The following is a 25,575-nucleotide window of genomic DNA, read 5'->3' as shown; positions in this document are numbered from 1 at the left end:
TGATGGTGAATCACACAAGATAATTCCTTGTGGAAGTATTAAATAGAAAAGTAGTAGTTTGGTGATACATAAGTGCTGCTAAGACATGTTTGTGCCTCCCAATATCTTCATTATATGCAGCATATAATGATTATTCTTTAAATATATTTGTGTATACTAACCATTTCAAATGCTCGATGCAATGATGCAAAATAAGAGTAGCGAACACTGGTCTGAGTCTTCCTTTGTTTTCCTTTTATTGATGGTTAATCTTTGAGCTATGTATTCTTTTTGTTTTATGTGATATGCTTTGGGAATCAGGTCACAGCTTGCTTTCTTAGAATAATCTTGCATAATAACAGTTTTCAATCATTTCTTTTTATTCCAAGATAGCGGCTTTAAGAAAAGGAAAAAGAGATATTCCGTAAATCATTGCTAAGATCATAAAACTAAAGTCTCAGAGAGACTGATTAACACTCAGGCTCTACACATGTTTTTTCATCTAATAATTAGAATATATGCTAGCATGGAGCCAGAAATGCTTTGGCCTTGCTGGCATCTCTCAGGGCACACAGCAATTATTATAGCCTGTCTTCTACGTGTCCTATCTTCAATGCTTCTGGCCATTGAAAACTTGTTGGATTAACAGCCTCTTAATTCCACACAATCTTGTCACTTGTGACATCTCAGTGTAGAGTTATTCTTTATAATTGTTATGGTAAAACTTATAGAAAAAGTAGGAAATGTAAAAATAAAATGGCCATAAGTGTACACAGTTTACTTATTTGTTGTGTTTTTTTTTATAACTAGGTTCTGCTCTCTCTATAGGCATTTCTTGTGTGTAGTTGTAAACGACAGATATCTACCTACTTTTTCACTCATGCAGACTTAGCTTAGGTCTATACTTATGATGATTCACTGTTCTGATGATTCTAAAACCTTCTATAAGTGTTTCTTGATTTTTTAATAACACATATTTTTTTGCTAAATAATAAGACATTGGGTAAACCTTCTACTGAAATGGACTTGGGGATACTAGTTGACAGTAAACTCAACTTTTGTGATCAGTGCCAGGCAGCTTCTGCCAAGATTAACAAAGTTATGGGATGTATCAAGAGAGGCATAGAAACTTGTGACAAGGACATAGTTTTGCCTCTGTATAAATCATTAGTCAGACCGCACATGGAGTATTGTGTCCAGTTTTAGGCGCCTTTGTATAGGAGGGACATGTCTGAACTGGAGATGGTGCAATGGACGGTGACAAAGATACTTTATAGTATGGGAGGATTACAGGACCAAGACAGGTTATCAAGCTTGCGGTATTTAGTTTGTAGAAAATACGTCTTAGGGGCTAATCTATTTGAACAGTTTAACAGATAAAATTTACAGTAAGTATATATAAAAATTCTATGTATTGTAATGTAATTTAAGTCAATTTTAGCATGATGGCACTGCAGTACCTTGGCAAATATCACATGGTGGCCACAAATATTCTCTGAAAAGCTAAAATAGACTCCCATGTTCTGTCCTGTCCTAATAACAGTAAATAAGACACATATTGGGTATTAATCATATAACCTTGAAACAATGAAAATTTTCGCAGAGTATCATATTCTATTCTAAAAAAGCACAGAACCCTTAGTAAAAACTTGGAGGGTTCAGGATAGATCTACTAGAGTGAAATATCACTTGATTTTAAGAAGTGTGTAGGATTTCTAATAAAGCAAGTGTTTTTTTTTATGAGTTTATGGGAAATATTGGGTATATTTGTACTGCCTATAGGCAGTATATTGGATTACTGTTGATTAAAACCCTCAATAAAATCTGTATTACTGGTTTGTGTATTTTTCTTCCACATGTTCAACCATAATACAAAGAACAATATAACATTTTGATGTTTTTATTCAGTGCTTTGCTTGGTGCATGTTAATGTATTACTTCATATTTATAAATTAACCCCCTAATGATCTATGGCGAAAACAAACAAAAACATTTTTTGTGGGACAAAATTGAAAAAAATGAAACGCTCTTTTGTAAATTTTGGGGGCTTCCGTTTCAACGCAGTGTACTTTTCAGTAAATATGACACCTTATTTTATTCTGTAGGTCCATACCTTTACAATGAAACCCAACTTTTATAGGTTTGATTTTGTTTTACTTCTTTTAAAAAATTATCACTTTTTGTACTTAAATTTGTACTTTTAAAACTGTCCTATTTTGACCCCTATAACCCCTAAATATGTAGGAGGGCTGTTATGATTCGGCTAGCTGGATGTGGATCCTCAGTGTCAGCGAGGGATTGGCGTGGACCGTGTTGGTGGACCGGTTCTAGGTTGCTACTGGTTTTCACTAGAGCCCGCCGCAAAGCGGGATGGTCTTGCTGCGGTGGTTGGAACCAGGTCGTATCCACCGGCAACGGCTCAACCTCGCTGACTGCTGAGAAGGCATGGGACAGAAGGACTATGCAAAGGCAAGGTCAGACGTAGCAGAAGGTCGGGGCAGGCGGCAAGGTTCGTAGTCAATGGCGATAGCAGAAGATCTGGAACACAGGCTTTGGACAACACTAAACGCTTTCTCTGGCACAAGGCAACAAGATCCGGCAAGGAAGGGAAGGGGAAGTGAGGTTATATGGACAGGGAGCAGGTGGAAGCTAATTTAGACTGATTGGGCCAGGCACCAATCACTGGTGCACTGGCCCTTTAAATCTTAAGAGAGCTGGCGCGCGTGCGCCCTAGAGAGCGGAGCCGCGCGTGCCAGAACATGACAGCCGGGGACCGGGACGAGTAAGTGGCTTGGGATGCGATTAGCGAGCGGGCGCGTCCCGCTATGCGAATCGCATCCCCATCGTGAATGTCAGTGCAGCGCTCCCGGTCAGAGAGGCGCTGCAGAGAGGAGAACGCCGCGAGCACTCCGGGGAGGAGCAGGGACCCGGAGCGCTCGGCGTAACAAGGGCAAATTTTTTTGTGCCGTGATCTAGAGTTTTTATTTGTACCATTTTTGTTTTGGTAGGAATTTTGGATCGTTTTTTATACATTTTAAACCCTTAAGGACCCAGCCAATTTTCAGTGTAGGACCCGGCCATCTGACCACTGTCACTTTAAGCATTAATAACTTTGGGATGCTTATACCTTTCATTCTGATTCCGAGAAAATTTTTTCATGACATATTCTACTTTATGTTAGTGGTAAAAGAATGTTTTCGATACTTGCATCATTTCTTGGTGAAAAAGTCCAAAATTTCATGAAAAAATTAAAAATGGTGAATTTTTTTTAAATTTGAAGCTCTCTGCTTATAAGGAAAATGAATATTTCAAATAAATTATATATTGATTCACATATACAATGTGTCTAATTTATGTTGGCATCATAAAGTTGACAGGTTTTTACTTTAGGAAGACATCAGAGGGCTTCACAGTATAGCAGCAATTTTCCAATTATTCACAACATTTTCAAAATTGAAAATTTTCAGGGACCAGTTCAGTTTTGAAGTGGATTTGAAGGGATTTCATATTAGAAATATCCCATAAGTGAACCCATTATAAAAACTGCACCCCTCAAAGTATTCAAAATGACATTCAAAAGGTTTGTTAACCCTTTAGGTGTTTCACAGGAATAGCAGCAAATTGAAGAAGAAAATTCAAAATCTTCATTTTTTACACTGGCATGTTCTTGTAGACCCAGTTTTTGAATTTTTACAAGGGGTAAAAGGAGAGAAATCTTCCTAAAATGTGTACCCAATTTCTGTCGAGTAAGGAAATACCTCATGTGTGTATGTCAAGTGTTTGGCGGGTGCACTAGAGGGCTCAGAAGGGAAGGAGCGACAATGGGATTTTGGAGAGCGAGTTTTTCTGAAATGGTTTTTGGGCGGCATGTCGCATTTAGGAAGTCCCTATGGTGCCAGAACAGCAAAAAAAAAAAAAACACATTGCATACTATTTTGGAAACTATACCCCTAAAGGAATGTAATAAGGGGTACAGTAAGCCTTAACACCTCATAGGTGTTTGACGACTTTTCGTTACAGTTGGATGTGTAAATGAAAAAACAAAAATTTTCACTAAAATGCAGTTTTTTCCCCGAATTTTACATTTTTACAAGGGGTAACAGGAGAAAATGACCCCCAAAATTTGTAACCCCATTTGGAAAGTGTGGAAATACCCCATGTTTGGATGTCAAGTGCTCTGCTGGCACACTACAATGCTTAGAAGAGGAGGAGCGCCATTGAGCTTTTGGAAAGAAATTTTTTTGGAATGGAACTCAGGGGCCGTGTGCATTTACAAAGCCCCCCGTGGTGCCAGAACAGTGGAACCCCCCACATGTGACCCCATTTTGGAAACTAAACCACTCACAGAATTTAATAAGGGGTGCAGTGAGTATTTACACCCCACTGGTTTGACAGATCTTTGGAACAGTGGGCTGTGCAAATGAAAAATTAAATTTTTCATTTTAACAGACCACTATTCCAAAAATCTGTCAGACACCTGTGGGGTGTAAATGCTCACTGTACCCCTTATTACATTACATGAGGGGTGTAGTTTCCAAAATTGGGTCACATGTGTGGCCATTGTTCTGGCACTGTCCATTGTTCTGGCACTATGGGGGCTTTGTAAAAACACGTGGCCTTCAATTCCGAACAAATTTTCTCTCCAAAAGCCCAATGGCGCTCCCTCTCTTCTGAGCATTGTAGTGCACCCACAGAGCACTTTACATCCACATATGGGGTATGTTCTTACTCAGAAGAAATGGGGTTACACCGATCGCAGTGATGCCCTATATTAACCCTTCAGACGCGACGATCAAAACTGACCACCGCGTCTGAAGTGAAAGTATCCCGGCTGCTCAGTCGGGCTGTTCGGGACCACCGCGTCCCGAACAGCTTACAGGACACCGGGAGGGCCCTTAGCTGCCTCCTCGGTGTCCGATCGACGAATGACTGCTCCATGCTTGAGATCCAGGCATGAGCAGTCAAGCGCCGATAACACTGATCACAGGCGTGTTAATACACGCCAGTGATCAGCATGAAAGATCAGTGTGTGCAGTGTTATAGGTCCCTATGGGACCTATAACACTGCAAAAAAGGATTAAAAAAGTGTTAATAAAGGTCATTTAACCCCTTCCCTAATAAAAGTTTGAATCACCCCCCTTTTCCCATAAAAAAAATAAAACAGTGTAAATAAAAAAATAAACATATGTGGTATCGCCGCGTGCGTAAATGTCTGAACTATAAAAATATATCATTAATTAAACCGCACGGTCAATGGCATACGTGCAAAAAATTCCAAAGTCCAAAAAAGCGTATTTTTGGTCACTTTTTATACCATTAAAAAAAATGAATAAAAAGTGATCAAAAAGTCCGATCAAAACAAAAATCATACCGAAAAAAACTTCAGATCACGGTGCAAAAAATCTAAAAGTTATAGGGGTCAGAAGATGACATTTTTAAACGTATAAATTTTCCTGCATGTAGTTATGATTTTTTCCAGAAGTACGACAAAATCAAACCTATATAAGTAGGGTATCATTTTAACCGTATGGACCTACAGAACAATGATAAGGTGTCATTTTTACCGAAATATGCACTGCATAGAAACGGAAGCCCCCAAAAGTAACAAAATGGCGTTTTTTCTTCGATTTTGTCGCACAATTTTTATTTCTGTTTCGCCATGAATTTTTGGGTAAAATGATTAATGCCACTGCAAAGTAGAATTGGTGATGCAAAAAATAAGCCATAATATGGATTTTTAGGTGGAAAATTGAAAGGGTTATGATTTTTAAAAGGTAAGGAGGAAAAAACGAAAGTGCAAAAACTGAAAAGAATTTTTCTGTTTTTACACTTTTGTTTTTTCCTCCTTACCTTTTAAAAATCATAACCCTTTCAATTTTGCACCTAAAAATCCATATGAGGGCTTATTTTTTTGCACCACCAATTCTACTTTGTAATGATATCAATCATTTTACACAAACATTTACGGCAAAACGGGAAAAAAAATTAATTGTGCGACAAAATTGAAGAAAAAACACCATTTTGTAAATTTTGGGGCCTTCTGTTTCTACGCTGTACATTTTTCGGTAAAAATTACACTTTATCTTTATTCTGTAGGTCCATAAAATTAAAATAATACCCTACTTATATAGGTTTGATTTTGTCGTACTTCTGGAAAAAATGTTAACTACATGCAGGAAAATTTATACGTTTAAAAATGTAATATTCTGACCCCCTATAACTTTTTTATTTGTCCGCGTACAGGGTGGTGTGAGGGCTAATTTTTTGCGCCGTGATCTGAAGTTTTAAGCGGTACCATTTTTATTTTGATCGGACTTCTTGATTGCTTTTTATTCCTTTTTCATGGTATGAAAAGTGACCAAAAATATGCTATTTTGGACTTTGGAATTTTTTTCGCGGGTACGCCATTGACCGTGCGCTTTAATTAACGATATATTTTTATAGTTCGGACATTTACACACGCGGCGATATCACATTTGTGTATTTTAATTATGGTTACATATTTTTAATATGGAATTTGGGAAAAGTTATTAAACTTTTATTAAGGAAGGGGTTAATGTGTGTGTTTTGAAACTTTTTTTAAACTTTTTTTTTTTTTACACTTTTAGTCTCCTTAGGGGACTTTTAGGAGGAATCATTAGATTCCTCATACAGATCATTATGGTTTCATAAAACCACAATGATCTGTGTGCTCTGCGCTCGATTGATAAAGCCTGGCTCTGCCAGGCTGTATCATTCAGAGCCCCGGAGCCGCCGCAGCAGGAGAGGTAAGCCCTCAGGCTACCTCAGTAGTGGATCACCCCCCCAGCCCCCCCCCCCCCCCCCGTGATCGCGCTGTGGGGGGGCAATCCACCCCACTGGACCACCAGGGACGAGATACAGGCACCTTTAGACGCCGCTGTCAACTTTGACAGCGGCGATCTAAAGGGTTAATAGCCAGCCGCGGCGACCACCGCAAGTCAGCTATTAACGCCGGCCCCCAGCTACAAGAATCAGCTGGGGGCTCGCGTCATACCCCGGTAACGGCCATTGGACGAGCATAGACGTCCATGGTCGTTATCAGGTTAAGGACCTGGGGTTTTCCTGTTTTTGCATTTTCGTTTTTTCCTCCTTACCTTTACAAAATCCTAACGCTTTCAATTTTGCACCTAATAATCCCTATGATGGTTTATTTTTTGCGCCACCAATTCTACTTTGTAATGACGTTAGTCATTTTACCCAAAAATCTACTGTGAAACAGAAAAAATAATAATTGTGAGACACAATTGGAAAAAAAACGCCTTTTTGTACATTTTGGGGGCTTCCTTTTCTACACAGTACATTTTCCGATAAAAATGACACCTTTTCTTTATTCTGTAGGTCCATACGATTAAAATGATACCCTATTTATATAGGTTTGATTTTGTCATACTTCTGGAAAAAATCATAACTACATGCAGGAAAATGTATACAATTAAAATTGTCATTTTCTGACCCCTATAACTTTTTTATTTTTCTGCGTATGGGGCGGTATGATGACTAATTTTTTGCACCGTGATCTTAAGTTTTTAGCGGTACCATTTTTGTATTGATTGTTACGCCTAGCGCTCCGGGTCCCCGCTCCTCCCCGGAGCGCTCACGGCGTCTTTCTCCCTGCAGCTCCCCGGTCAGTCCCGCTGACCGGGAGCGCTGCTCTGTCATGGCCGTTGGGGATGCGATTCGCACAGCGGGACGCGCCCGCTCGCGAATCGCATCCCAGGTCACTTACCCGTTCCCGTCCCCTGCTGTCATGTGCTGGCGCGCGCGGCTCCGCTCTCTAGGGCGCGCGCGCGCCAGCTCCCTGAGACTTAAAGGGCCAGTGCACCAATGATTGGTGCCTGGCCCAATTAGCTTAATTGGCTTCCACCTGGTCCCTGACTATATCTATCCTCCTCCCATGCACTTCCTTGCCGGATCTTGTTGCCATCGTGCCAGTGAAAGCGTTTCCTTGTATGTTCCTAGCCTGTGTTCCAGACCTCCTGCCGTTGCCCCTGACTACGATCCTTGCTGCCTGCCCCGACCTTCTGCTACGTCCGACCTTGCTTCTGTCTACTCCCTTGTACCGCGCCTATCTTCAGCAGCCAGAGAGGTGAGCCGTTGCTAGTGGATACGACCTGGTCACTACCGCCGCAGCAAGACCATCCCGCTTTGCGGCGGGCTCTGGTGAAAACCAGTAGTGTCTTAGAACCGGTCCACTAGCACGGTCCTCGCTATCCCTCTCTGGCACAGAGGATCCACCTCCTGCCAGCCGGCATCGTGACAGTAGATCCGGCCATGGATCCCGCTGAAGTTCCTCTGCCAGTTGTCGCTGACCTCCCTACGCTGGTCGCCCAGCAAGCTCGTCAGATCGCCCAACAAGATCACCAGCTGTCGTACTTGACCACCATGACACAGCAACTCCAGTCACAACTACAGCAAGTACAGTCACAGCTACAGCAGCAACAACCATCTCCTCCGCCAGCTCCTGCACCCCTTCCGCAGCGAGTGGCCACTCCTAGCCTCCGCCTGTCCTTGCCGGACAAATTTAATGGGGACTCTAAGTTTTGCCGTGGCTTTCTTTCGCAATGTTCCCTGCACATGGAGATGATGTCGGACCAGTTTCCTACTGAAAGGTCTAAGGTGGCTTTCGTAGTCAGCCTTCTGTCTGGAAAAGCTCTGTCATGGGCCACACCGCTCTGGGACCGCAATGACCCCGTCACTGCCTCTGTACACTCCTTCTTCTCGGAAATTCGAAGTGTCTTTGAGGAACCTGCCCGAGCCTCTTCTGCTGAGACTGCCCTGCTGAACCTGGTCCAGGGTAATTCCTCCGTTGGCGAGTACGCCATACAATTCCGTACTCTTGCCTCTGAACTATCCTGGAATAATGAGGCTCTCTGCGCGACCTTTAAAAAAGGCCTATCCAGCAACATTAAAGATGTTCTGGCCGCACGAGAGACTCCTGCTAACCTGCATGAACTCATTCATCTAGCCACTCGCATTGACATGCGTTTTTCTGAGAGGCATCAAGAGCTCCGCCAGGAAAAAGACTTAGATCTCTGGACACCTCTCCCACAGTCTCCACTGCAATCTGCGCCTAGGCCTCCCGCCGAGGAGGCCATGCAAGTGGATCGGTCTCGCCTGACCCTGGAAGAGAGGAATCGCCGTAAGGAAGAGAATCTTTGTCTGTACTGTGCCAGTACTGAACATTTTTTGGTGGATTGCCCAATCCGTCCTCCACGTCTGGGAAACGCACGCTCGCACCCAGCTCTCGTGGGTGTGGCGTCTCTTGATGCTAAGTCGGCTTCTCCACGTCTCACGGTGCCTGTTCGGATTTCTACTTCAGCCAGCTCTTCCCTCTCAGCCGTGGCCTGCCTGGACTCTGGAGCTTCTGGGAATTTTATTCGGGAGTCCTTAGTGAATAAATTCCGCATTCCGGTGACCCGTCTTGTCAAGCCACTCCACGTTTCCGCGGTCAACGGAGCCAGGTTGGATTGCACCGTGCGTTTCCGCACGGAGCCCCTCCTAATGTGCATCGGACCTCATCACGAGGAAATTGTATTTTTGGTCCTTCCTAATTGCACTTCTGAAGTTCTCCTTGGACTACCCTGGCTTCAACACCATTCCCCAACCCTGGATTGGTCCACTGGGGAGATCAAGAGTTGGGGCCCCTCTTGTTCCAAGGACTGCCTTCAACCGGTTCCCAGTACTCCCTGCCGTGACCCTGTGGTTCCTCCTGTATCCGGTCCCCCTAAGGTCATTAAGGACTCTGCCTGCCACAGGAAATGCCTCTCCCCCCCTCCCAGTCCCATCAGGCAAGCCCCTGTGTCCCCGCATGGCCCTCGTCCTGGTGTCACACTGCCCCGTGCCAGGTCTCGCCCTCTGCCCTCTCTCCCCATTCCTACTCCTGCTGTTCTGCCTGCCGTTGAGGAATCCCTCCATCCTTTCCCGGTGTCCTCATCCCAGGGGAGGCAGTTACCGGATAAAGAGAAGGGGAGACCTAAGGGGGGGGTACTGTTACGCCTAGCGCTCCGGGTCCCCGCTCCTCCCCGGAGCGCTCACGGCGTCTTTCTCCCTGCAGCTCCCCGGTCAGTCCCGCTGACCGGGAGCGCTGCTCTGTCATGGCCGTTGGGGATGCGATTCGCACAGCGGGACGCGCCCGCTCGCGAATCGCATCCCAGGTCACTTACCCGTTCCCGTCCCCTGCTGTCATGTGCTGGCGCGCGCGGCTCCGCTCTCTAGGGTGCGCGCGCGCCAGCTCCCTGAGACTTAAAGGGCCAGTGCACCAATGATTGGTGCCTGGCCCAATTAGCTTAATTGGCTTCCACCTGGTCCCTGACTATATCTATCCTCCTCCCATGCACTTCCTTGCCGGATCTTGTTGCCATCGTGCCAGTGAAAGCGTTTCCTTGTATGTTCCTAGCCTGTGTTCCAGACCTCCTGCAGTTGCCCCTGACTACGATCCTTGCTGCCTGCCCCGACCTTCTGCTACGTCCGACCTTGCTTCTGTCTACTCCCTTGTACCGCGCCTATCTTCAGCAGCCAGAGAGGTGAGCCGTTGCTAGTGGATACGACCTGGTCACTACCGCCGCAGCAAGACCATCCCGCTTTGCGGCGGGCTCTGGTGAAAACCAGTAGTGACTTAGAACCGATCCACTAGCACGGTCCACGCCAATCCCTCTCTGGCACAGAGGATCCACTACCTGCCAGCCGGCATCGTGACATTGATCTGACTTTTTGATCGCTTTTTATTCATTTTTTCCTGATATAAAAAGTGACCAAAAATACACTATTTTGGACTTTGGAATTTTTTGCGCGTACGCCATTGACTGTGCGGGTTAATTAATGATATATTTTTATTATTCGGACATTTCCAAACGCGACGATACCACATATGTTTATTTTTATTGACACTTTTTTTTTTTTATTGGGAAAAGGGGGGTGATTCAAACTTTTAATAGGGAAGGGGTTAAATGATCTTTATTCACTTTTTTCTTACTTTTTCTTTTCAATGTTATAGCTCGGCCCGGCCCGATCGGCTATGACGCTGTGGCCCCGCGTTATAGAACGGGAGTGGACTCATGACGTACCAGTAGTCCATGGGTCCTTGACAGGTTAACAACCTCAGTAATAGCATGCCAAGTTGTGTAAGTGTGGGTATTCCTGAGTGTGGCATTAAACAAAATTGGTCCCAGTGCAGGTCCCTGAGGTACCCCACTGGTAACAAGACCTTGCTCTGAATATACTCAATTGACTACAATCTCTCTTGTCTGTCACTCAGCCTCTGTCTAATCCACTCAACAATATGGGAGACCAAGCTCAATGACTGTAGTTTATTGATAAGTCTTCTATGTGGGACAGTGTCAAAAGCCTTACTAAAATTGAGATGTGCGATGTCTACTGCCCCTCCGCCATCTATTATTTTAGTCACCCAGTCAAAAAATGCTATAATATTTGTTTGACATGATCTCCGTGAAGTAAACCCATGTTGTTTTTCATCTTGCAATCCATGGGAATTTAGATGTTCCACAATCCTATCCTTTAGTAGGGTTTCCATTCATTTCCCCACTATTGATGTCAGACTTACTGGCCTATAGTTGCAGGATTACTCCCTACTACCTTTCTTGTGAATGGGTACGACATTTGCTAATTTCCAATCTTCCGGGATGACTCCTCTTACCAGTGATTGGTTAAATAAATCTGTTAACAGTTTTGCTAGCTCACCACTAAGCTCTTTAAATAATTTTGGGTGTATCCCATCAGGCCTGTGACTTAGTTGTCTTCACTTTAGACAGCAAACAAGAGAACCTCTTCCTCTTTAAAGACACATGCATCAAACGATTCATTAGTCTTCCTCCCTAATTGAGGTCCTTTTCCTTCTTTTTCTTCTGTAAAAATTTAACAGAAGTAGTCATTAAGGCAGTCGGCTAGCCATTTATTCTCTTTTACATACCTTCCTTCCTTTGTTTTTAATTGAATTATTCCTTGTTTTAATTTCCTTTTTTTTAAATTTATATACGTGAAGAATATCTTATCCCCTTTTTTCACAGACTGAGCTAATTTTTCTTTTGCCTGCGCTTTAGAAGTTCTTATAACTTGCTTGGACTCTTTCTGCCTGGTCTTGTAGATTTCCCTATCTTCATTGCTCTGGGTTGTTTTATAATTACTAAATGCTAGCTTTTTGTTTTTTTATGATTTTGGGCATTTCTGCTGAGTATGACAGTGGTCTCTTCCTTTTTCTGCTTTTACTGACAAGTCTAATGCAATTTTCTGTTGCCTTCAATAATGAGTCTTTTAAGTGGTCCCATTTCTCCTGGACTCCATGTAATCTGATAGGGACTCATTTATGACTAATCTCATTTTTGAAAAGTAGTTTTTTCTAAAATCTAAAACTTTTGTTTTTGTGTGGTGTGACTCCTTCACTGTTCTTATATTAAACCACACTGACTGGTGATCACTAGATCACAAGCTTTCGGCTACAATAACATCATATACCAAATCCCCATTTGTATATACCAAATGGCCTCCCTTTGGGTTGGCTCCTCAACCACTTGTTGTAGAGATAATGCCAGCAGGGAATTTAGAATATCTGTACTCCTGGCAGAACTAGCCATTTTTGTTTTCCCTGTTTATATCCAGAAGACTGAAGTCTCCCCTAATGATAACTTCGCCTTTCATTGTCATTTTAGCTATTTCTTCAACTAGTAGATATTCTAATTAGTGTTGAGCGGCATAGGCCATATTCGAATTCGCGAATATTCGCGAATATATGGACGAATATTCTTCATATATTCGCTAATATTCGCATATTGGTAATATTCTCGTTTTATTTTTGCATATGTGAAAATTCGCGTATGCGAAAATTAACATAGGCGAAAATTTGCATGTGTGAAAATTAGCATATGCAAATTTTCGCATATGCGAAAATTCGCACACCACTCTCACACAATAGTATTAGAGCCTTCTTTACACCACACAAGCTGAAAGCAGAGAGGGGTGATCACTGTCATGTGTACTGTTAAAAAAAAAAAAAAAAAAAATATTCGTAATTACGAATATATACTGCTATATTCGCGAATATTCGCGAATTCGCGAATATGCGATATTCGCGAATAAAATCCGCATTGCGAATATTCGCGAGCAACACTAATTCTAATTATTTAACTTGGCCAGGTGGTCTATATATAACACCTAAACGAGTTACTGCATGATTACCAAACTGCAAGAAAACCCTAACTGACTCTATGTTGGCCTCACTAACTTGCATTAGGTTAGATTTTATGCTATCTTTCACATATAGGGCCACTCCTCCTCCTTTCTTGCCTTCTCTGTCTCTTCTGTATAAAGAGTACCTTGGATGATTTTTATTTTTTAGATTTCACCATCGTCCCTCTCTGTATACAGTTTTTTAATATTACAAAAAAAAATCCTCTTTAGATATAACTTTATATTACCTGCACATGAAATTACTTCACAATCTGCATTTGTCAGTGAAATAATGTTAATAGATAGAAATTTGTGTTATTTTTATTATATAGTAATTTACCAGGAAACCAGGTTTTTGACATACACATTTGCATTCAAGTTTCGGTGCACTTTTTCTATGCGAAGCCTTGGAAGCAATACATTTTGTTGGGCAATCTTTATTAAAAGCAAGTCTACTTTGGTCCTGGGATTTGTGATGTCGCCCAGTGAACAGCAGAACAGAAACTGTTACTGACAGACATGTCTTGGCATTATAACTAATAAGATGCATAGAGATGCTCTTACAGAGTGCAGGTCATAAGATGAACTACATTTTCAGGATTTTTCAAAATGCATACTTTGATCACTTATCCCATTATAAAATGGTATGCTTTTCTTTATAATGCAATTTCAAACACACTAGTTATAGTAAAAACATATCTCATCATTGCCTGTGAGCCCATATTAATTTTTTATTAGTACACGTTTGGGACCTAAGCATTCGGCTTCATTAGGTCAAAAAGAATGAGTATGTACATACATAATGAGTATATAGGAGTGTATGTACTTGTTATCTTGACCTGATGAAAGAAGAAGACCTTTTCCCAGATGACTTCTAATGCATAACCGTGTTTGTATATTAAAAACAAACATATTCACAAACAAAAGATGTGTTGACATTTTTCCTTTCGTATAATTGATGGCAGTAATATTTCTGACACATTGTTTTTTTCAAACACAATAATGTAGCTGAAGTTGGATTCAAATAGGAAAATTATCCCTGTGCAAGTAAAAGAGCATAACATGGGTTGTTATAAAGCATCAACAAACGTGACATCTTGTAATAATATTAGCTGCAGCAAATATTTCACGGACTACTATATAATAAAATACTTATTAAATTTAGACAAAAGTTCTTAGAAAATATTTTTTATTATATATTTTTGGATGCCCATCTGGCTTGTAGAATGTTAAGTTAGTGACTAACAATAAGATTCTGTTCATGCTAATACTGTATCATGTACAGTACTGTACAGGATTCTTGATATGACATTCATTATAATCTGTCATGATCACTTATTGTAAGACAACAGGGATGTAAATATGCCAATGGCTAGATGACGCTAGTCGTCAGGATTCTGGGAATACCATTTTATCTACATAGTCCTTTCCTATGGCAAGATTCTTTGGAGAGCCTTTTTATGAAAATTAAGCTCAATAGCCCAGAGGGCATATCCCATTATGGCAAGAGGTCTGGTAAGTCCAACCCATATGTCTTCTCTTTCTAGTGGTTGTCAGTTTGATGGGGTAGGCGGATGCAAGTGAGCCATTGGGCTCTGATAAAGAAGACATGGGCAAGGTTTACCTGGGCTCTTGCCATGGTTGGGAAGACCCCCTTGGCTTTTGAGCCTCATTTGCATAATAACAAAAAGGCTTATATCTCAGCACTGGAAAGGAATATGGAGAAAAAAAGGTATGTCCAGAACATTGATGACAGGTCCTTTCTAGTTTTACTTATTTAACCCCATATTTTTATTCTGAAAGGTCCACTGTAAAGGGATTATCCTTTCTTCAAACAAAGACCATTCCTGACCTCAGGTTGTGAGTATACTCTGTTCAATTTGCTTTAATGGAATTGAGCAGCAATACAAAATGAGAACAAGAGTGGGGCTGTTTCTTGAAGAAAGCAGCCATGTTTTTCTACTCCTAAATGACACTTTTAACAGATCCCATTGACTTAATAGGTCTGTCATGTTTTTGTCTGTTTTTTACTGGACAGGATAATGTAGCATATCTTGTTATTCTTGCCTTCAAAAAGCAATGCAAACCTAATAAAAAATAACTAATATAAGTGTAGTTGGAACATAAATCAGAAAAACATTAGTCCAGACATTAAGGATGGTACCTGTTTCCCTATAATGTGTTTAAGATTTTTTATAGGAACTATCTGGTTGTGAGGGTTTAATAATCACTCTGATCAAATATGTTATCGAAAGTGTTCAGTGGGGCTTTTCACTGTTATCATGATTAGTATTTACTATCTTTTTCTTATTTTATACCAAAAAAGCATGTTATATGTATTTTATACCTTGGGATTTTGTTTCACAGTACTTTTAGCAATCTATGATGTCAGTATGAATTTCTGCATAGACATTTTTATGGCAACCTGAGCGACACCCATTGTTTTTTCTTCCCCCTCTGGGTGGAATCCTTCCTACTTTTTAATCAATAAGTGTTCAATAAAGATTTACATGTATTTAAAAAAAACTTCTTTTGTAAATGACTCAATTTTTTGTATATGCATATGTTATTCGGGAGGTCATATAGCCTTATATTCATAGGGTGATATATAAATTGTGTACTTACATTTAATTATTTACATATATGTATATATATACCCCAATATATCTGAAATACCATTTACTATACCAAAAAAAAGAATGAGGTACTTATTTTATTTGACTTACTTGGGCTTATTTTAGACCACTATATTCAATTGACAGATACCCCTTTTCTTCTTGAACAGGGCTTTTTGAGAACGTTAGTATTTTTTGTTATACTTAAAATCATTCTGCAGATATTGCTCTGCATTGTTCCTAACCACAGTAATCCTCCACAGTTTGAATCGTATGGAGTCGCCATATTGATGGGAGGCAACTGAGTGGTGAATTTTATATTGATATTGACACAGTAGATAGGTTTACTGTAACTGTACAAAGAAATTGTGCATTTTGTATAGAACTTTTAGCTCTGAGGTCCAGGATCTAGCCAAATCTCTGCTATTGACTATTAATTTAACAAATAACAATTGTCTTATTGACATTTCTTTGTTATGCTTCACAACGATGAGTATGTCATAAGCTTGCCAGTTACTACATGCTGTGACTTGTAAAGGATTCCACTTTGACACAAGGTAAGTCTTAGCAGCCAGACATAAGCCATGTATAAACAGGGGCATTAGGCCCTGGATGCCTGAGGGCTTGTCACCTAATAACATGAGTGATTCACTAATATCTAAGGTGCCAAATGTCTCAGTTACTACAAAAGGGCCGACTTAAAATGTAAAACACTGGTCATTCCCATCAGCGATGACACACATCTCCTTGAGCATCATTGATTTCTCTATGAACCACAAAGAAAGGAAAAACATCCATTGTAATTCCAGATGAACTTAGTTTAGTTTTCCAATAGGCCTGCTTGGTCATGGATCTCTTTATTTGTATTAAGAACAATAATACTAATAATGTACATTACTATTATTGTACCATTATATTAAAACATATGCAATCAATATCTTACTATATTATATAGATATACAGTTTCTTCTGTTCATAACAATACCACATGTTCAATTTAATTATGAATATGTAGTTACAATATATGTTGTATATGCATAATGGACATATTACCTCATAACTTGGGTACATTAATGTTGTGTTTTTATTAGTCACTGCTATTATTTACACCATTTTCATCATATACAATATGCTATAAATACAGATTTTTTCAATATGTTCTAAAAATAAATAAAACAATTCTTGTGACAGGCTTTCAGAGGGAAATCCATCTAGAATAAATTAATAATTGTTTATCGCTTTCAAGTTATTTTACGTCTTCATGTGGGACTGATACGGACGTATACATCTCCTACCATGTTATATTTTATGAATGCACATACATATTACACGCGTCCTTCATTAATCCACTTTTTGAACATTAGACTCAAATAGTGACCATCTAAAGTGCGCTTTCCTCCATCAAAAGACATAAAAAGGCGCAATCAGCATCAGCCGCGAAGAATGGTTCTAAAAAAAACATCAGGCAATGAGCAATAAAGAAAATATTCAACTTCTGCACAAACTTAGTTAAACGTCAAGGAATTTAAAGGCCTAGTTAGCAAGTATATTAGATGAGATATGTCAGTTTTCCAATTTACAACTCTGACTTGTCTCTTGTGATTCCTTATAGCCTCTAGCCATTCTCTTCTTACCTGAGGCATTCTCTGGCAAAAACCTGATGCTTCCAGTCATCCTGCATTCTTGTGTTTCTTCAAAAAATAATTGGACAGGCATCTTTCCATAAACAATCATCATTAGCGATCTAGTGTGTACAGAAAAAGAATGGCACACAAATAAGTTCCAATTGTTTTCCAAGTCTAACGCCACAACAGCAGCAGTTTGGTCTGCTTATTTAAATATGATTGACAGGACATTAATGTAATTAGCTCCTACCCAGAATGCATCGGGAACCCATTCCTACCCACTCTACAAGTCCTGCTGCTTTACAAAAAGTGACACAGATATTGACCAGTGCACTTGCTGCCGTTCCTCAGCCGCTACCACTGCTTTCCGCTGCATTATTAAAACCATGATGTAAGATGTAGATGAATACTATCATGTGTAGATATATTGCCCTCATTTAAGTCATTATCCTAGATGATTTTGATATAGAATAAATAATTACGCCACAGAGGTGAACAAATACAGCAATGGCTGATCCAGAGAGAGATTTCAGAATATGAATGTCTGGATATCACTAATAAACATTCTGCACCCAAGAACCTTCACTATGTTCCTTGTTAAGTAAATGCTTGTGGCAGATGCAATTAATTGTTGTCTTCTTAATAGATCATGTTTTGGTCGCTCTCCGTGCAAACACAGTTACTTGGATTCATTACTTAAATTTTAATGAATTTTATAATGCAGGTTTCTAAAATAAAATGCCGGGAGGATTTTGCTTATGTTTTAGTAATGTTGTTGTCCAACACAGTATTAGAATGTACTACAGAAGCATAATTAGTGTAAAATAACAGCAATAATAATAATGAGAGTTGCAATAAAAGTATTGTTTGGATAGATCATATACATTGACACTAATAAATGGAATAACCACATAGCACGGAAGATAATTCAACTGCAATTTCCATATCGCATTTGTCATAAACAAACCAAAATATGGCATATGCATTGAATTCAATTAACTGTTAACCTGCATGCGTATAAATAAGTTACATTGCATAAAACTATTTTTAATAAATAGGAGTAGACTATCCATAAGACTAGTAGATTTTATTTTTGCACTTTGTAATCTTTTATTCAGCTTGTTATGTATATAAATGAATCAGTGTATTATGCCACCGTAGCATGCAATATACCGTATTTTTCGTCATATAAGACACTCCGACATATAAGACGCACCTAATTTTATAGGATAAAAATCTAGTAAATAAAGATTCTGAACCAAATACAATGTAAAGTATAGGACAGTGATCTTCAACCTGCGGACCTTCAGATGTTGCAAAACTACAACTCCCAGCATGCCTGGACAGCCGTTGGCTGTCCGGGCATGCTGAGAGTTGTAGTTTTGCAACATCTGGAGGTCCGCAGGTTGAAGACCACTGGTATAGGAGCTAGTACTCACGCGTCCCTTACGCTCCGGACCCGTCACCGCTGCCCTGGATGTCGCTCTCCATCGCTATCGCTGTCGCAGCGTCCCCGGGGTGTCCCCGTCGCTCTGGAATGTCTCTGCTGCCCGGTATCCTCGCTCTCCGTCGCCGCCATGACGCCGCTACACACGCCGCTCCTTTTGGATGACAGGATGGCGTGTGCGACGACATGATGATGACGAAGGAGAGCGCCGGCCATGCAGGGGATCCCGGCACGGAACAGACACCAAGGAGGCAGGTAAGGTCCCTCCCGGTGTCCTGTAAGCTGTTCGGGACGCCGCGATTTCACCGCGACGGTCCCGAACAGCCCGACTGGACAGCCGGGTAAGTGTTATTTTGGTTTCAGACATGGCGGTCAGCTTTGATCGCCGTGTCTGAAGGGTTAATACAGGGCATCGCAGAAATCGGTGATGTCCTGTATTAGCCGCGGGTCCCGGCAGTTGAAGGCCGCAGGGACCGCCGCGATAGGTGTGTATTCGCCTTATAAGACGCACCAACTTTTCCCCCACAGTTTTGGGGAAGAAAAAGTGCGTCTTATACGGCGAAAAATATGAGAATTCCCTTACGTATGTTCTAATACTTGTTACAGACTTGAGTTGGTACAATACACAGCTTCAAAACTCTTACTTAGTAATAGCTATTTAAAGAAGGAATCTGTTTCATATTTTACAAGCCCTATCCCTATGCCCTATAATGGCTCAGCACTCACTTATATCCCTCTATTAGCCAATGGGCACAGCCGCAGCAAAGAGTGACTCTTGCACTGTGCACTGGAAAAAAAATGTTTTAATCAACTGGTGCCAGAAAGTAAAACAGATTTGTAAATCACTTCTATTAAAAAATATTAATCCTTCCAGTACTTATCATTTGCTGTTATGATCCACAGGAAGTTCTTTTCTTTTTGAATTTCCTTTTTGCCTGACCACAGTGCCATTTTAGGAACTGTCCAGAGCAGGAGAGGTTTGCAATGGGGATTCGCTCCTGGAGATTTCCTAAAATGGACAGAGGTGTCAGCAGAGAGCACTGTGGTCAGGCAGAAAGGAAATTCAAAAAGAAATGAACTTCCTGTGGATCATAACAGCAACTGATAAATACTGGAAGGATTAAGATTAATAGAAGTCATTTACAAATCTGTTTAACTTTCTGGCACCAGTTGATTTAAAAAAATGTTTTTCAGTGGAGTACCCCTTTAAGTCTACTTTTTGGACTTAATTGTTGTTTATTCTGACTGGGACTGAACCTGATTAGTGCTGTATTCTCTTTTATGGTCTGCAGCATGATGATACTGTGTAAAGATTTTCATTGGGGTTATGTAGCTTCTGCATGTTATAATTCAGTCATTCAATGGTGGTATTCTTTACTATATGGCCGTAGACTAGGGCTGTTTGGTGTATAAATCAAGTACGTTTCTAATTAAAATGTCTTTGCATTTTGCTAGAAAAATAACGTTGAACACTTAGTTGCACCCAGGTGTTTAGAGTATGAATAAAACTAGAGGCTCCCACTCCATTAACTTCATATAGCAAATAGTAAAACACTTCCCCCCCCCCCCCCCCACAGTTCATTTTTAGTGTTTTCTTTCTTCAAAATAGATGAACATAGTCCATAAATATCAACAAGATGTTTCAAACAGATAAAACACTTATCGTTCACCCAGGGTGCACCAACTAAATACGCTTGACACTCCTCATTTGCCGGAACATTTTCACCCACATTCGGGCATCCTGCAGCAGAGGTTCCTTCCTCTCACGAAGGAGAATAGCTGAAATTGTGTCGAACACTGATGACGTTTCGGAGGTCATGCCTCCTTTCTCAAGTATCCCTAACGTGCTCCCACCACCACATTACACACAACATCAACTCTCGCGAGACATCAATTCTGTAAAGAGAAATTCACAGTAAAGGGGTATTAGGGGTAAAGGATAGGGGATAAGATGTCTCATCGCGGGGGTCCTGCCATTGTCACGCCCCCTCCCAGAAACTTGAATTGTGGGGGCAGGGCGTGATGTTGTCACATGGCGGTGGAGGGGTTAAGTCATGATACTCCAGCCCTGTAGTCATGACCCGGCAGACTTAGAGGCTGCAGCGCTGCGTGCAGCTCCCACAGGTGTGTGCTGCATGCGAGTTTGCGGGGGGATAAGATGTCTTAGGGCCAGAGTACCCCTTTAACATCATACAGACTTAGATCTGCTTAATATAAGGTAAGTTTCCAGTTCTATAGAATACTAGGAGTAATAAAATGATGTTAACTCACAGAAAAACACTGAAGTTACAAACTTCATTCAGCTCATCCAGACTTAATGAATTCAAGGTTTCAATCCAATAGACTTCTCTCTGAAGAAGCCTTTTCTTAACCCCTTCCTCCGTTGTACCTGGAGGTCAGAGGTACAAAGAAGAAGGGGTTAAGAAAAGGCTTCTTCAGAGAGAAGTCTATTGGATTGACACTTTGAATTCCTTAAGTCTGGATGGGCTGAATGAAGTTTGTAGCTTCAATGTTTTTCTGTGAGATAACATCATTTTATTACTGCTAATAATGTATAGAACTGGAAAGTTACCTTATATAAAGCAGATCTAAGTCTGTATGATTTTAATGTGAATTTATCGTTACAGAATTGATGTCTTGTGAGAGTTGATGTTCTATGTAATGTAGTAGTGGGCGCACGTTAGGGTTACTTGAGAAAGGAGGCGTGACCTCCAAAACGTCATCAGTGTTCGACACGGTCTCAAATAACAAAAAAGAGATGGTCTCAACTGGCAGGCAGGAGATGCTCAACCCCACATGCGGTTGTGCATTTATACTGGGGGAGCAGATCCTGCCCTTGTGGTCTGTTGCTAAGGGTGATCCCCAGCATAAAAATGCATACAATGAGGGATGCCTGCAACAGACTAAAAGTGCCACATTAACATCCTACACCAGATAAGTGGTGCGGATGTGTAACAATTAGAATAATAACATACAGGGATTAGGTGCACTACTGTGGTAGATGTAACAATGACATAGGTTAACCCTCAACACTGATGTTAAAATTGAGACATTAGCCAGTATATCCTTATATGAAGGACATACTTGACAAGGTCTCAGCTGTTCTCCTTTGTCAGAGGAAGGAACTTCTGCTGCAGGATGCCCGAATGTGGGTGAAAATGTTCCGGCAAACAAGGAGTGTCAAGCGTATTAAGTTGGTGCACCCTGGGTGAACGATAAGTGTTTTATCTTTTTGATACTTCTTGTTAGCATTTTGCTACTGAGGAGATCTTCGTAGTTTATTTATCTAAAAGAGATAACAAAAGAACTCTGAAGAGCTGTGTGTGTTTCTGATGGGGCATCTCCTCTCCTTCTCGCTTCTCTCAGTGTTACAAATAATGGGGAGGGGGTCATACACATCAGCTCAGAGTGTGGAGAGTTTGAGTAGCATAAAAAGAGGGCAGCTCGCACCCACTAGATAGGGAGGAAAGCAAACAAAGGTGATTTGCAGAAGAGAATCACAGTCTGCTTGCAAGTGTAGAAGAATGCTGAACTCACACAGCAAACCCCTACGCACAGAAGCATTACTTGCAGCATGCATTACTGGGATGACACATCCACAAAGAAAGAATCTGATCCTAGAAGCTCCATGACTTAAGGGGTTAAAAATGAATGAATGAGTTAAAATTACAGACTCAAAGTCAAGGTATCCCCTAAAATTTTCCCCATGTCCACAGTGTCCACAGACTTTAAAGGGGTTTCTCGCTATGGACAAACCTTTTTTGTTTTTGATAGTAGGCTGAATTGTCTTTTAGCTGGAACTCCACCATGGGGGTAATGACGATGTCAGGGCAGGACCTACCCACCCAGCTATTCACTGCTGAGATGTCTAGTCTCAGAATCAGTGGGGAACGGGCGGGGGGGGGGGTGATTGGGGAGCAGAAGTTGCTGGATCGAGAGCTGTAAGGGCTTGGGGTAGTTAAATGGGCACTATCAGATACAAAAACTTTTGATATGTTGTAAAGCATGTATAAACAATAAGTTTTGCAATTGCTTTCATTAGAAAATTCAGTCAAACAACTGCCCCCCCACCTACTTGGACGCATACTAGTCCTGTTGTGTCCATGCGTCATCACCTATGTCATGGACACACTTCCTTGATTGACAGCTGTGAGCGCAGGGCTCACAGCTGTAGGAAAAATCCTCCCACTGTCAGCTTGTGTCCCGCTACTGTCAGTGAGGACAAGCTGGGAGTTGTAGTTTTGCTAATGCTAGGGGAGATGTGAGCAGACAGCATACTGAGGGAGGGGGCGGAGACCTGCACAGTGAGGCCACGCCCCCTCCCTTTGAGGAATTCAGACTAGTGAGCTAAATTAAAAGTATAATAAAAAAATAAATAAAGGTGCTAGACACAAAAAAATTAGATGTACATGGTCAGGATTAGGTACTAATTAGGTATTAAAAACATGTTTTTTGTTGGATCTGACGGGTACGCTTTAAGTATCACTTGTTTGTTGATTTTATATCACCCCCAGCAAATATAAACATTTTAGTATACTAGGCTACCTTGTAAGAAGGCCCTGGAAATCTGTATTTAAAAGTAATATTTTCTTTTTATCTCTTGGGATAAATTAGCAGATCATTATTTACAAGCCACACTTTTTTCAGCAATGATTTTATCATAAGCCTTTTCTGAGCATGAATAAACACACCACAGTGTATAATAATAAATCAGTTAATCTGTTGCAGAATTGGCTCTTATTTTTCTATTGACTTACCTTTCCTGGAGTTATCATCCTTTTCTCCAAGCAAGAAGGACCATTTGGAACAACATCACATAATAAATATAAATCTGGTAGAAAGTCTTAATGGAAACTAGCCAACTCTACCTCATTAATACAATTCCAACAGGGCCATGAATAACATTATGCTGCACCTGTAAAACAGATGAGTAAGAAAACCTAATGAAAAGCAGATGAATGAATTTGCCACAGTATAATTAGAAATGTTTGAACATAATCCATATGAGATTTGCCGAAAAAATAACTTCATTATAGACTTCCACCAACCATATAAAAGGAATAGCTATAGATATTTTTGATAGGCAGTTTTAATAATTATGCAATGATGTACAGTTTCTCCATGTAAAAAATCGGATTCTAACACTTAATTTTTAGGTGCAAGTACTGACAAAGCTTTTGTTCTTTAAGTTTCTTTGTGACATATAATTGTATTAAAATCAGTGTGTTCCATAAACAATTACTAGATTCAGAGATATAAAAAGTCTACACAACACTGTTAAAATACCCTGTGATGTTAAAAAATGAGACATAGATAAATTGCGGTGTCCCAGTACCAGAGGCTGCCCCGTGGCTTTGGACTGTCTTGGGCAGCTTGGCAGCTCTTGGCGTTGGACCCACTGGAGTCCTACTGTTATATTAATTATGTGTATATTGTAATGTAAGAATAATATATATTTTTAATTTCTTTTATTACTGTTCCATGTAAATATGTTTAACATGTTATTGAGCAACCCATTAGATCTTGCAGTGAACCCCTTGTGACTCTGCCTGCCAATGAGACCCCAAAAGTCTCCCCTGTATAGTGAGGTACAGGGGAGTAGTTAGTCAGTCTTTAGTTGGTCTAGTTCCAGCAAGGTTCCAGAGCAACAGCTTGGCTCAGGTGTGCTGTGTGCCGTGTGCTCTAAGGAGAGGCCTACTTATACCCTAATCTTTATCTTGGTCATCCTGCAAGAAAATACTTGTGTGTGGGAAATTCATGCCCCTGCAGAGAAAGCTACAATACATTGGAAGGACTGTAGCTACCAGAATTTATTCATTCAACTACTACAAGTCTCAGAATGGCAACAGGGCTCCCAAGGGGTTACGCTGAACTCTCGCACCAAAGGCCAGTTGTCTATGCAATTCCACCTGCATCTGCCCAGTAAAGACAGTTATCTGTAACCGGACTTCGGTGTGTTTCTTTGCTCATCGTGACTGGCTCAGGAGAAGCTGCCTTCAACCTCGGACCGTGTATAGGATAATGTTCAGGTACACTTACTAACACCCCGTGGCTGCCACAAAATAATATCTTTTTCCACCATTAATGTGACCAATAACGGGAACAATTAAATTGCAAAACAAACTTTTAAGGGGGGGGGGGGGGGGGGGGAATAACACACTATATCCTGGTTGCACACCCATAAACTAATAGTTTGCTTGTAATGCCCCATTGGTGTGGACCTACTGTGTCACTAGTGGCAGCTGGTCAAGCAGGCAGAATGGGGAAAACTGGCACTTAAAGATAGCGTCAGACACAACAGAAATGATTAAGGTGTTTATTAAGCCCTTAAGGACTCAGCCCATTTTCACCTTAAAGGGGTACTGCCGTGGAAAACTTTTTTTTTTTAAATCAACTGGTGCCAGAAAGCTAAACAGATTTGTAAATCACTTCTATTAAAAAATCTTAATCTTTCCAGTATTTTTAGGGGCTGTATACTAAGAGAAATCCAAAAAAGAAATGCATTTCCTCTGATGCCATGACCAAAGTGCTCTCTGCTGACCTCTGTTGTCCATTTTAGGAACTGTCCAGAGCAGCAGATGTTTGCTATGGAGATTTTCTCCTGTTCTTTACAGTTCCTGAAATGGACAGCAGAGGTCAGCAGAGAGCACTGTGGTCATGACATCAGAGGAATGCATTTCTTTACTGGAAGGATTAAGATTTTTTTAAT

At 40.9% G+C, this 25,575-nt stretch overlaps 1 long non-coding RNA gene across 1 annotated transcript; it reads right to left on the bottom strand.

Moving 5' to 3' along the window:
• Positions 1-224: 224 nt before the first annotated feature.
• Positions 225-23,773, bottom strand: LOC130302679 (uncharacterized). Its single transcript, XR_008852853.1, has 3 exons — positions 23,624-23,773; positions 17,429-17,538; positions 225-375 (listed from the first exon to the last, which is right to left on the bottom strand). It is a non-coding gene; the product is annotated as an uncharacterized LOC130302679 (long non-coding RNA).
• Positions 23,774-25,575: the final 1,802 nt, after the last annotated feature.

The sequence above is a fragment of the Hyla sarda genome, chromosome 1, assembly GCF_029499605.1.
Source record: "Hyla sarda isolate aHylSar1 chromosome 1, aHylSar1.hap1, whole genome shotgun sequence".
Taxonomy (NCBI): Eukaryota; Metazoa; Chordata; class Amphibia; order Anura; family Hylidae; genus Hyla; species Hyla sarda.
This window is presented reverse-complemented; position numbering and strand designations above follow the sequence as displayed.